Source organism: Amblyomma mixtum, chromosome 3, assembly GCF_055824585.1.
Source record: "Amblyomma mixtum isolate Tamu chromosome 3, ASM5582458v1, whole genome shotgun sequence".
In the NCBI taxonomy this organism is placed as follows: domain Eukaryota; kingdom Metazoa; phylum Arthropoda; class Arachnida; order Ixodida; family Ixodidae; genus Amblyomma; species Amblyomma mixtum.
In genome coordinates, this window is record NC_143014.1 from 295793880 (window position 1) to 295804610 (window position 10731).

Below are 10731 nucleotides of genomic sequence, written 5' to 3' on the forward strand. Positions count from 1 at the left end.
ATTATCAAAGGCCTTTGCCAGATCTAGGCCGAGGATAACTCTCGTGTGTTCGGATTGTGCTTCAACTGTCTGGTGCTGGATCTGCAGCATGACGTCCTGCGTCCAGAGTCCAAGTCTGAAGTGAATCATTGGTCAAGGTATAACCAGTTTTCGTGCATAAACTTGCTGAATCTAGTCTCAATAACGTGCTCCAGAAGGTTTCCCACATTTGACGCCAGAGATATGGGTCTTAGGTTTTCAAGCCGCAATTTCTTCTCGGGTTTGGGGATCATGACGACCTGCGCCGTCTTCCAAATGGTAGGGCGTTGAGCCCGTTGCTATCACTCTTGCATACAGTTGGCTAGGGCGGCTATAAAATCGTCATTCGAAGACATCGAAGAATCAGCGGCAATGCTCAACGGAAATGTAAAGGAAGCAACCGCAGAAATGCGCGAAGAGGCTGAGGTACACTGCAAAAAAAAAAAAAAATTGCACTGAACTTTTAAGGGTGCATTTGCGCGTCTTTATCTCGCATTCTTGCAACCTCTCAAAAGGTGCAAAGTGTGCTCGTCGCACCCATAGTAAGGGTAGGATCGTTAGAGTTGCACCCTTTTTCCGGCTGTTTTACAGTTTCATACCTTTGGATTGTTTAAAAGGCGCTGATCATTTTTTTTTGTTGGGGGGGGGGGGGGTTGAACTCTTTATTAAGAGAAGCTAAACATTTCCTATGAAAAGCTGCCGACGACTGTCTAACTTAGCAATACAGTTACAGCATCTCCATGTTTAATTATAACACCCAGATACGTCTTTCACGGTGTGAAGTGTGCATGATGTTCACGGTGTGATTTTGGTGAATATATTAAAAAAAAGTCAAAGGGTTTGCTAAAGAAGGCGGACTTTCAACAAACCAGCTCTCACAGTCACACGATGCTTTAATGTCCCATATATTTTTGCCAAAGGAACATAAACAGGCATAGGCTTAACTGGAATGAGTCAAGCAAAGCTACTGAGGAGACAGAGTTGAACACAGAAGACGCCATTGCTGCTTACAATACTTACTTGCCATAACGCGCATAATTTCTACAGGTTTATATGCGCCATTTCAACGAGACCATGTTTGGAGTCAATGATGCTTAGCACTTTAGCTAGAATAATTCAATTAATTATACCAGTCATAGCTGCTCGCATCAAGGCTGCAGCTATCATTTAATGTAAGGCTCGAAGAGCTCAGATCTTTTTAAAGGCACGCTTGATTGATGCAATGTTGTTCAAGAAGTCAAAGAACACCCTTACGCACCCATGTTCCCGAAGGGTCTACAACACCCTTGCATCCATGCACTTTTAAGGTTACATCGGTGCATTAAAGGTGCTAACGTACTCAGCGCACCCTTTAAAAAAAACAAACAAGAAAACATAAAGGTGTGGAAAGGGTGCCGTCATTAGCGTTACACATTTAAGAGTGCTAACTTTTTTACTGTGTAGAGGAGATAGACAGCCATCTACTGCACCTACGGCGAGCCAAGAAGGGACTTGAAAAGGAACTCCAGCAACAAAGGTGGAGCAGAACAGTGCGCCGCCGCAGGCCCGACTCCATAAGGAGATAGAGGAATACTCTTTCCAACTATGGCGACCAAATAGGGAATCCACCTACAGCACCATGGATAAATGCATAGGTCTGACAAAGACCTGGCAGCTTCTACTCTGCCTCTTGAAGCTTGAGGGTTGTAAGTCGGCGCAGAGGCAAAATGTTCAAAGAATAGTCCACTCCTACGGTGGGACTGAACAGCAGCTTCTTGAAGAGTTAAAAAAAATTGCCGCCGATTGCGTTACTTCCTAATGCGAAATTTGAGCGCAGCTCATCAGCTGTTTCAGCTTTTCGATAGACTGATGCAAAGAATTATAGCATGATATGTATGTACAATTAGAGACAACTTGTTATTTTTCACACATTTTCTTTCTTCAAGAAACACACCACTAAAAGTTCTTGATTGTCATGAACGAAGCTTTGTGGTCGGAGAAATCAATGGATATACACTCGACTTGCTGCACCAATGCCTGGTTCTCAAAGACAAGGTCTGTGCAAATATTTCGCGAGGTTGTCACAGCCTTTGGAGGCGTTACGAGTGAGAGGAACGGGATGTTCTCCCGCGTAAGTGGTAAGAAATTCCTGCTTGTCTTTATATCTGCACTAATGCCCCCACCCATCCTGCCACCCTGGCAGGTGGCGGTTAATGGTTTATCACGAGAGTTTGCTCACGGTTGTCAGCGCTAGCGCATGTAGCCCACATCTCTCTCTCATCACCCCATATACCTATAAGCGCGATTCAGGTGTCCACTGACCCGTGGAGCCAGCTATGCGCACTTCCTTTCGTTAAAATGATCGTAGTGTAAAACGTTGTCAACGCCAACGGCAATGCACGGAATCCGACGGCCTCTGATTTCAGCGCCGCAGTTCTGACACAACGTTGTAAATGCCTGCAGCCCACATCTCTCTCTCATCACCCCATATACCTATAAGCGCGATTCAGGTGTCCACTGACCCGTGGAGCCAGCTATGCGCACTTCCTTTCGTTAAAATGATCGGAGTGTGAAACTTTGTCAATGCTGACGCCAACGAACGCCGATGGCCTATGGCTTCAGCGCCGCGTTTCTGGCACAACGTTTTCACTCACCCCACGTACCTATAAGCGCGATTCAGGCGTCCACTGGCCCAGGGAGCCAGTATGCGCACTTCCTTTCGTTAAAATGATCGGAGTGTAAAACGTTGTCAATGCTGACGCCAACGAACGCCGATGGCCTATGGCTTCAGCGCCGCGTTTCTGGCACAACGTTTTCACTCACCCCACGTACCTATAAGCGCGATTCAGGCGTCCACTGGCCCAGGGAGCCAGTATGCGCACTTCCTTTCGTTAAAATGATCGGAGTGTAAAACGTTGTCAATGCTGACGCCAACGAACGCCGATGGCCTATGGCTTCAGCGCCGCGTTTCTGGCACAACGTTTTCACTCACCCCACGTACCTATAAGCGCGATTCAGGCGTCCACTGGCCCAGGGAGCCAGTATGCGCACTTCCTTTCGTTAAAATGATCGGAGTGTAAAACGTTGTCAATGCTGACGCCAACGAACGCCGATGGCCTATGGCTTCAGCGCCGCGTTTCTGGCACAACGTTTTCACTCACCCCACGTACCTATAAGCGCGATTCAGGCGTCCACTGGCCCAGGGAGCCAGTATGCGCACTTCCTTTCGTTAAAATGATCGGAGTGTAAAACGTTGTCAATGCTGACGCCAACGAACGCCGATGGCCTATGGCTTCAGCGCCGCGTTTCTGGCACAACGTTTTCACTCACCCCACATACCTATAAGCGCGATTCAGGCGTCCACTGGCCCAGGGAGCCAGTATGCGCACTTCCTTTCGTTAAAATGATCGGAGTGTAAAACGTTGTCAATGCTGACGCCAACGAACGCCGATGGCCTATGGCTTCAGCGCCGCGTTTCTGGCACAACGTTTTCACTCACCCCACGTACCTATAAGCGCGATTCAGGCGTCCACTGGCCCAGGGAGCCAGTATGCGCACTTCCTTTCGTTAAAATGATCGGAGTGTAAAACGTTGTCAATGCTGACGCCAACGAACGCCGATGGCCTATGGCTTCAGCGCCGCGTTTCTGGCACAACGTTTTCACTCACCCCACGTACCTATAAGCGCGATTCAGGTGTCCACTGACCCGTGGAGCCAGTTATGCGCACTTCCTTTCGTTAAAATGATCGGAGTGTAAAACGTTGTCAATGCTGACGCCAACGAACGCCGATGGCCTATGGCTTCAGCGCCGCGTTTCTGGCACAACGTTTTCACTCACCCCACGTACCTATAAGCGCGATTCAGGCGTCCACTGGCCCAGGGAGCCAGTATGCGCACTTCCTTTCGTTAAAATGATCGGAGTGTAAAACGTTGTCAATGCTGACGCCAACGAACGCCGATGGCCTATGGCTTCAGCGCCGCGTTTCTGGCACAACGTTTTCACTCACCCCACGTACCTATAAGCGCGATTCAGGCGTCCACTGGCCCAGGGAGCCAGTATGCGCACTTCCTTTCGTTAAAATGATCGGAGTGTAAAACGTTGTCAATGCTGACGCCAACGAACGCCGATGGCCTATGGCTTCAGCGCCGCGTTTCTGGCACAACGTTTTCACTCACCCCACGTACCTATAAGCGCGATTCAGGCGTCCACTGGCCCAGGGAGCCAGTATGCGCACTTCCTTTTTTTAAAATGGCACAACGTTTTCAATGCCAACGCATGCAGCACACATCTGTCACTGCCGCCACGTAGTTTAAAGCACGAATGAGGTGTCCACTGTTCCAAGAGGGCAGTTATGCACCTTTCCTTTGCTTTCCGAGCTCCCGCTCCATAGGTTTCGCAGCTTAAAGCGCGACTAACGTGTCCACTGTTGGCTACAACGGACAACGGCGACGGCGACGCCGCGAAACGCAGAAACGGGAGCCAAAGAGCTGCGCTTTGAAACACGATAAGTCAGGAACCCAGCTCCGTAGGCTCTCCCAGAATATGGGGGTCCGCCAAACTCGAGATATGACAAACCCATCGAGGAAGCGGAAGTCATGGCTTAAATTGCCCGTATAAAAACAAAATCAGCGCCGGGACTAGACGGAATAAGCAACAAAATGCTGCGCAATCTGTTTGGTGTCTGTAAAGAAAGCAATTTGTGCTTGTAACGGCGGTCTTGACTCTCCATAGTCTACCTCTTTAATTCTTCACTTTCCGAAGTACCTCCTACGTAGGCCGTCTGGATGCGAAACTGCACGGTAGCGCACGAAAAAAAATTCGGCGGGCGATCTGATGGCTTCCAGCAGTTTGCACCCGCTGTGTATTTTGGTGCCACTACACACGGTGGTATGAAATGCAGAAAATGAGCCGTCAACATTTATAACACATATGCAGGTGCATAATTTGTTCGATTTTCGAATAGTCGGTGGAGCATTTTGTAGCAGGACGTTAAATAAGGGCAGAAAAGTCAATTCAGCAGGCGTGCTGCAATCCTTCGGAACTGAGGTCCACCTAGTCGATCCAGTTTACAGCCTCAAGTTTTTTTTCCTTTTCGCGTGCATGCCAGTCAAGCGTTCCTTGAGATCGTCAGCCGCTCAACATCTTTGTACACGGTGTAAAAGACGAGCTCGACGGGAGGAACAGCAGGGGCATTTTCGCATATCATTTCGCGTCGCTTAGCTAAACGTGCACTGCACTAGCCACTAAAACGTCGCAAGCATCGCCACTGAATCGTCGCAATGGTGGTTTCCTTTCGCTCCTGCCGCTCGTGCGTATACTGGCGGAATTCTACTGCCGGGCGCGAGAGCGCGGGGTCGATTCCCTGCTTCGTAGGTAGTGTTTGTGATGGAGGTGAAATGCGAAACGCCCACCAGATTTCTGTGCGTAGCAAAGGCCCCAGGCCGTTCAAATTACATCATCTGCTCTGCGTGGCGGACCTCATATCGCCACAGCATCGACTGATTACACTGCTCTAGCAATGTTTGAATGCAAGCCTATCGGCTTTTTGGCCCAATTATGGGAGCGTGCGCGTTGGGACCGACCGTTTATCTTCAAGAAACGTAATATTTATACTGATGCTCTCGGCAGTAGTGCGGATGCACTGTGAAAAGCCTTGTAACGAATGTATTTCGATAACGAGCTCAGAAGGATGACAGTGCCGCGTCCTCGCTGCTGTTCCGCCCATTCATGCAGTCCTAGCACGCAAACCACGACGTAGCCCAATGCGATTCGGTGTCGACAGCAGTTGCAATCCTTCTGTGCCGTGCACGCTGCGGCACCGAACGATCGCGAAACTCCTGCACTACAGCCGCCGCAGCTTGAAGACTAGACATGCACCCGTGGCGTGGCGCCGTCTGTCTGCATTCTGCACAAGCGCAAGTAGCGGCGAAAAAGATCTGGTCGGGCTTCCGGGTGCAGTGTCACCATCTAAATATAAACACCATGACCTGGCAGAAACCGCGAGTTGGCTCCCGGCATGTTCTTCCGTTTTACACAGTCTCCTGATTTATGGCAGCTATGTTTTCGGTAAAAAGTACCTTTTAGCCATTTCGGGACGGTAATCTACTTGTCTACATTGACTTACTGTTGCTGTCTAGCATCCCTTAAAAAAAAAAAACCTTCCTCTCTCTTTTTGTCGCAAAGAATAAAGGAGGTCAGTTAATACAAAACACATACTGACATAAAAGTGCTGTTTGGCTTAGTATGCTTTCATTAAAATAAATACATTATCACCAACGAATTTTTGTCAAGCTTTATGTCCGTGGTATTTGGCATTCCTCTCTTTACACGGCCTCTTCCACTACTATTCAGCCACACAATTTTCAGCAGCACTCCAGTTGTGAGGCCGAATTGACTACGGTTTAGCTCTGTATCGCGTCCCTAAACGGGAAATCACTAAAAGCTCACTTGTGATTCGTAAGGTATTCTTGCCTGGCTCTACATCTCAGCGCATCTGTTTTGGAAGTAGTTGGTTGAGAGGTACAGGGCTAAGGAGGATCTATCCCCCACTCCATAGCCAACTCAACTCACTAAGAGCAGACTAAGTTGCAGACAGTTAAAAATACATATCCATGCTTATTCATTCTAAATAAGATACACTCCACTATATGCCGGCCGCATGCTCATGGTGCGGAGAGAGAGCAACACTATACCACACCACATGGGGATGCCAACACGACCCCGCAGTCCCAGTCATACACAATTCCACGCCGGAGCAGTAGCAGCAGGCAGAACTGTTCAGCTGGGAACCCGGAGATCAGCTTTCACTGGTCGAAAGGGCATAAGCAGCCGCCGCGGGAGTCCTATACTCCACCCATGAAGACTCCAAAGTCCCTAGGAGCAGTGTATAAACGCTTTGTCTCTCTCTCTTGAGGGGTAGCTGGTCAACCCTGCTGACGTTAAAAGAAATGACCGGACGTTTATGTTTGTGTTAATGTGTATCTCAGACACAGCTGGAATGGCGGGAAATGCCGATGCAGTTACAGTGTTTATAAGTTAAGGTGTAGGGGCGAAGGGCAGGCGTGTGGCACGAAGGATAGGTCATCCATTCCATCCAGATATATGGGCAAAGTATAGATGAGGGAAGAGGGTGGAGAGTAGACAGCGCTGGAGTAGTGTGGTGCACAAAGAAGCAACCAGGGTAGCGGTGTGCGGTTGAGTGGGTGCGATTTGAGCGAATGATGCCGCTGAAGACGTGACTGGGCCGCATATTAGACGTTTCTAGCAAGCCGGAAACATATTACCGGAGACATATATCGGTTTACCGAATGCCTCCTGCCCACGCGCAGTGGCCCCGCCTGGCCCCAACCATGTCACTGCGCGTGCGCAGTACGCGTCCGGTAAACCGGTAAACGTCTCCGATAATATGTTTCCGGCTTGCTAGAAACGTCTATTTTCTGAACCAGATGAGCGCAGATAGCGGTTGGTTGGTACACACTGACGGAGAGGACGTAAAGCACGTAGAGTTAGTTTTCAATACAGCTATGGATGCAAAACAGAAAACACAGTTGAAACACCGGTGTTAAGCTTAAACGCCAGCTGTGTTCCCAAGAGCTCGCCAAAGCTAAATTACTGAGCTGACAAGACTATTGCGGCTGAGGCTAGAGAGTTGGCACGGGACCGGATGCTGGGAGCGGGTGGGCGCGGAATAGGCAGCCATTCGCTGCTGTAGGCTTGGCGCCCAGACGTCCCCGCTGAATCACCCATGGAGAGATGACCACTTTGCGCTTTCTTGCCCTTCTGGGTGGGACACGCCTGGCCCTGGGTGAGAAGAAGGTAGGGGCTTTATTTTACGCGACAGCGCATACAGCTCATTCGGTCGAAAAGCCGTCGGCGTAGTCGGCACGACGTGTCGGAAATAATCGGGGGCTGCGTAACAAAAATCGTATCATGTTAATTTCTGGTTTTATTGATTCATGACTTATTGGTGTGTGATAGGCGATGACGAGTTACTGAAATCGTTATAATTAACTACTTAATAAAACGAATGAAAAATTGAGAAAAGGGGTTTCAAAGGTGCGAAAATGCTCAGAATGAGAAACCAATGCTTGATGATGCTAATTCAAACATTTTGAGTGTATAATTGATTAATTAATTGAAACAATTGAAAAGCATGAAAATTGCGTTCAAGGATGTGAAAGTTCGCAGAATAGAAAGCCTAACCCATTACGCTATGGTGTCATGCACTTCAGTCGGAGCTTAAGTCTACTCTTCAATTTTTAAATAACTTCCCAGGAGCCGTATTAAGGCTGTCGGTCTTTTAGACTACAAAATTACAGCGCCCTTTGAACGGACTGCGTACACTGCTGACCGTGGGTTAGATTCCCGGAAGCAGTGCCCGCACTTATATGGGAGGTTGAACGCGCGAACTCCCCTGTGCTGAGGCTACTGTGCTGGTTGACGATCGGAATGTTATGAAAGCAATCGAAGCTTTGCGCTGGGACTTCCCTCATTACGACCAGTGGCAAATGCTGAAACCATACACCCTAAAAATATGGTTGTAGCTTGAGTGTAGACTGCACTAATTTAGGAATTGTTTTTGTTTGTGTTAGTCAACGCAGTGGATTAGACGGCAAGCGGTAGCTGCAGGCTCGGGATAAATTCTCACAACGTAAAGTTTTTTAAAGGCGTATAGACATCTAACTTTTCGGTGCGTGTTTTCTTCTTTGCAATGGTGCGTAAGGCATTATTATACCTGTATTACAACATGCTATTCTCCTACGATCGCTAAATAGTGTACAATGAAATTTTTTTCTCATGCTGTTTCGTTTTCAACAGCCGAACGAATAATGCGGCATCAAAATGTGGTTATAGGTCACATGAGGCATGAAAAAACTGCAATACAGTCGCTACTCCCATATTCATTGTCCTTCCGGCTCTTGAGGAAGGCCAGCTTCGGCGCTGTGGTAAATTAAAGCGATGAACCAGTGATTAATTATATCGGGGTTTTTCCATGCCTCACAAGGTATATGACCTCACTTTTACGTCACAGTCATCGTTCCGCTGGTGAAGCCGAAACAGCGTGCTAGAAAAATTCGATTATAAATTATTTACTGCTTGCAGGCGAACACCACACGGTGATTCATGCTTAGTAGTGTCTTCCGCATCACTGCGCAGAATATGATAGGCCACCAAAATTAGGTGTCTATCATCTTTAAAGTTTAGCGATATCCAAGCGCGCAGGCGTTTTAGCATTTTGCTTTCAACAAAATATAGCTGCAGCGACCAGGATTAATTCGGAAGATCCGGAATAACCAGCCAATTGTCACTGCATCCGCACGAACTGGGTTTTGCGTTACTTAACTCCGAAAGTCGGCTATTTCCAACAGGCGCAGTGTTCTATCCGGCCTCACTCTTACCAAACGCCGGGGAGAATTATTTCTCCTTCTCCAAGGGGATCTTTGCTTCACGCAACACAAGACCGCCGACAGCTTTTTCAACAACAAAAAAATAAATTCAGCGTAATCGGTATTACTATGGTTCCTCAGTGTGTACTTCTGTACATTTATTTGCTCAACGGCAGAAAAAGAGAACGTTCTCCAGCGATCGTATTTAGCCTGAACGCTTCCTGTCCACTCGTATTACCGCCAGTCATTTTCCTCCCTTTGGAAAGCGGCCGTGCAGCGCAGGTACAACGCCCAGCGCACTCGAGAGGAGAAGAGTGAAACGAAGAACGAAGTGAGGCAGCAACGGAAGCTCGATGGGGAATCATACATGCGTTGGCTGTGCTGCCGCAGGGACGACCAGCACAGAGAAAGAAAATGACAGGACAGGCCCCAGCTAACTGAGCTGCGCTAAAAAAGTGAGGCGGAAGGCAGGTGTTTTATTTTAGCTGCAAAGAACTCGGCTTCCTTAGCCGGTTAATAACGTATGCATAGTCAAGGCAACGGTGCGCTCATCGCACATAGACTCGTGACCGCCGCGGGGACGCGCTCCGATCGCCCCTCGCCTACTTCACAGCACATTTTCTTTTCCAGGTTTGCATGTCGCGTTTGTGCAAACAGTTTCCTCGATGGCTAGGGTTGTTTTGATCGAAATGGCTGCGCCTCAGTTAACTTAAATAAAAGACGATGGTGAACTGATCACCTTCGTTTGTTTGAGATTGTCTGCCTCGGCGCTGGAAGCCTGGTGTCGAGAAAACTCGTCTATGCCAGCTTTTACTGAGACAGCCGGCGGTGAACCGCTGCTAGCGATGCTCGCCCTCACACAACGATCAACCCAAGTCGTGGTCCAACATAACATTTCAACTAAGTTGCACAAATAAAAATTGTGGAAATTGTGCCCCCTTGGATTAATATGAGGAAGCGGATACGTTCAGTACAATTACCAACCTTGCACGTAAATTAGTGGCCCTAAATAGTCTGGGCAAAGTATGTTTCATGGCGGCCAGTGCCGTTCTGAAGATGTGGCAGAAAAACGTTCCCCGGTACGCTTAAGCGAAGCATGAAAAAAAAAAGGTATTTTGTAAATGAACTAGCGCTTTACCCCTCAATGTAAATTTAAGCCTCTGCAGGTCGAATGCATTAGTTTCTTCCCTGAAAAGTTGCAAAGCGTGGATGCAGAGCGCGACGCGGCGTGTTTCACGCTCGGAGCTGGCGTGTGTTTCCTTCCAAGTAGTGGAATACAAGCGGCACTTATTGTGACGAGTTGCCCTTAGGCTGCTGTTTAGTGCCTAGGCAGCGCTCCGTATTTGT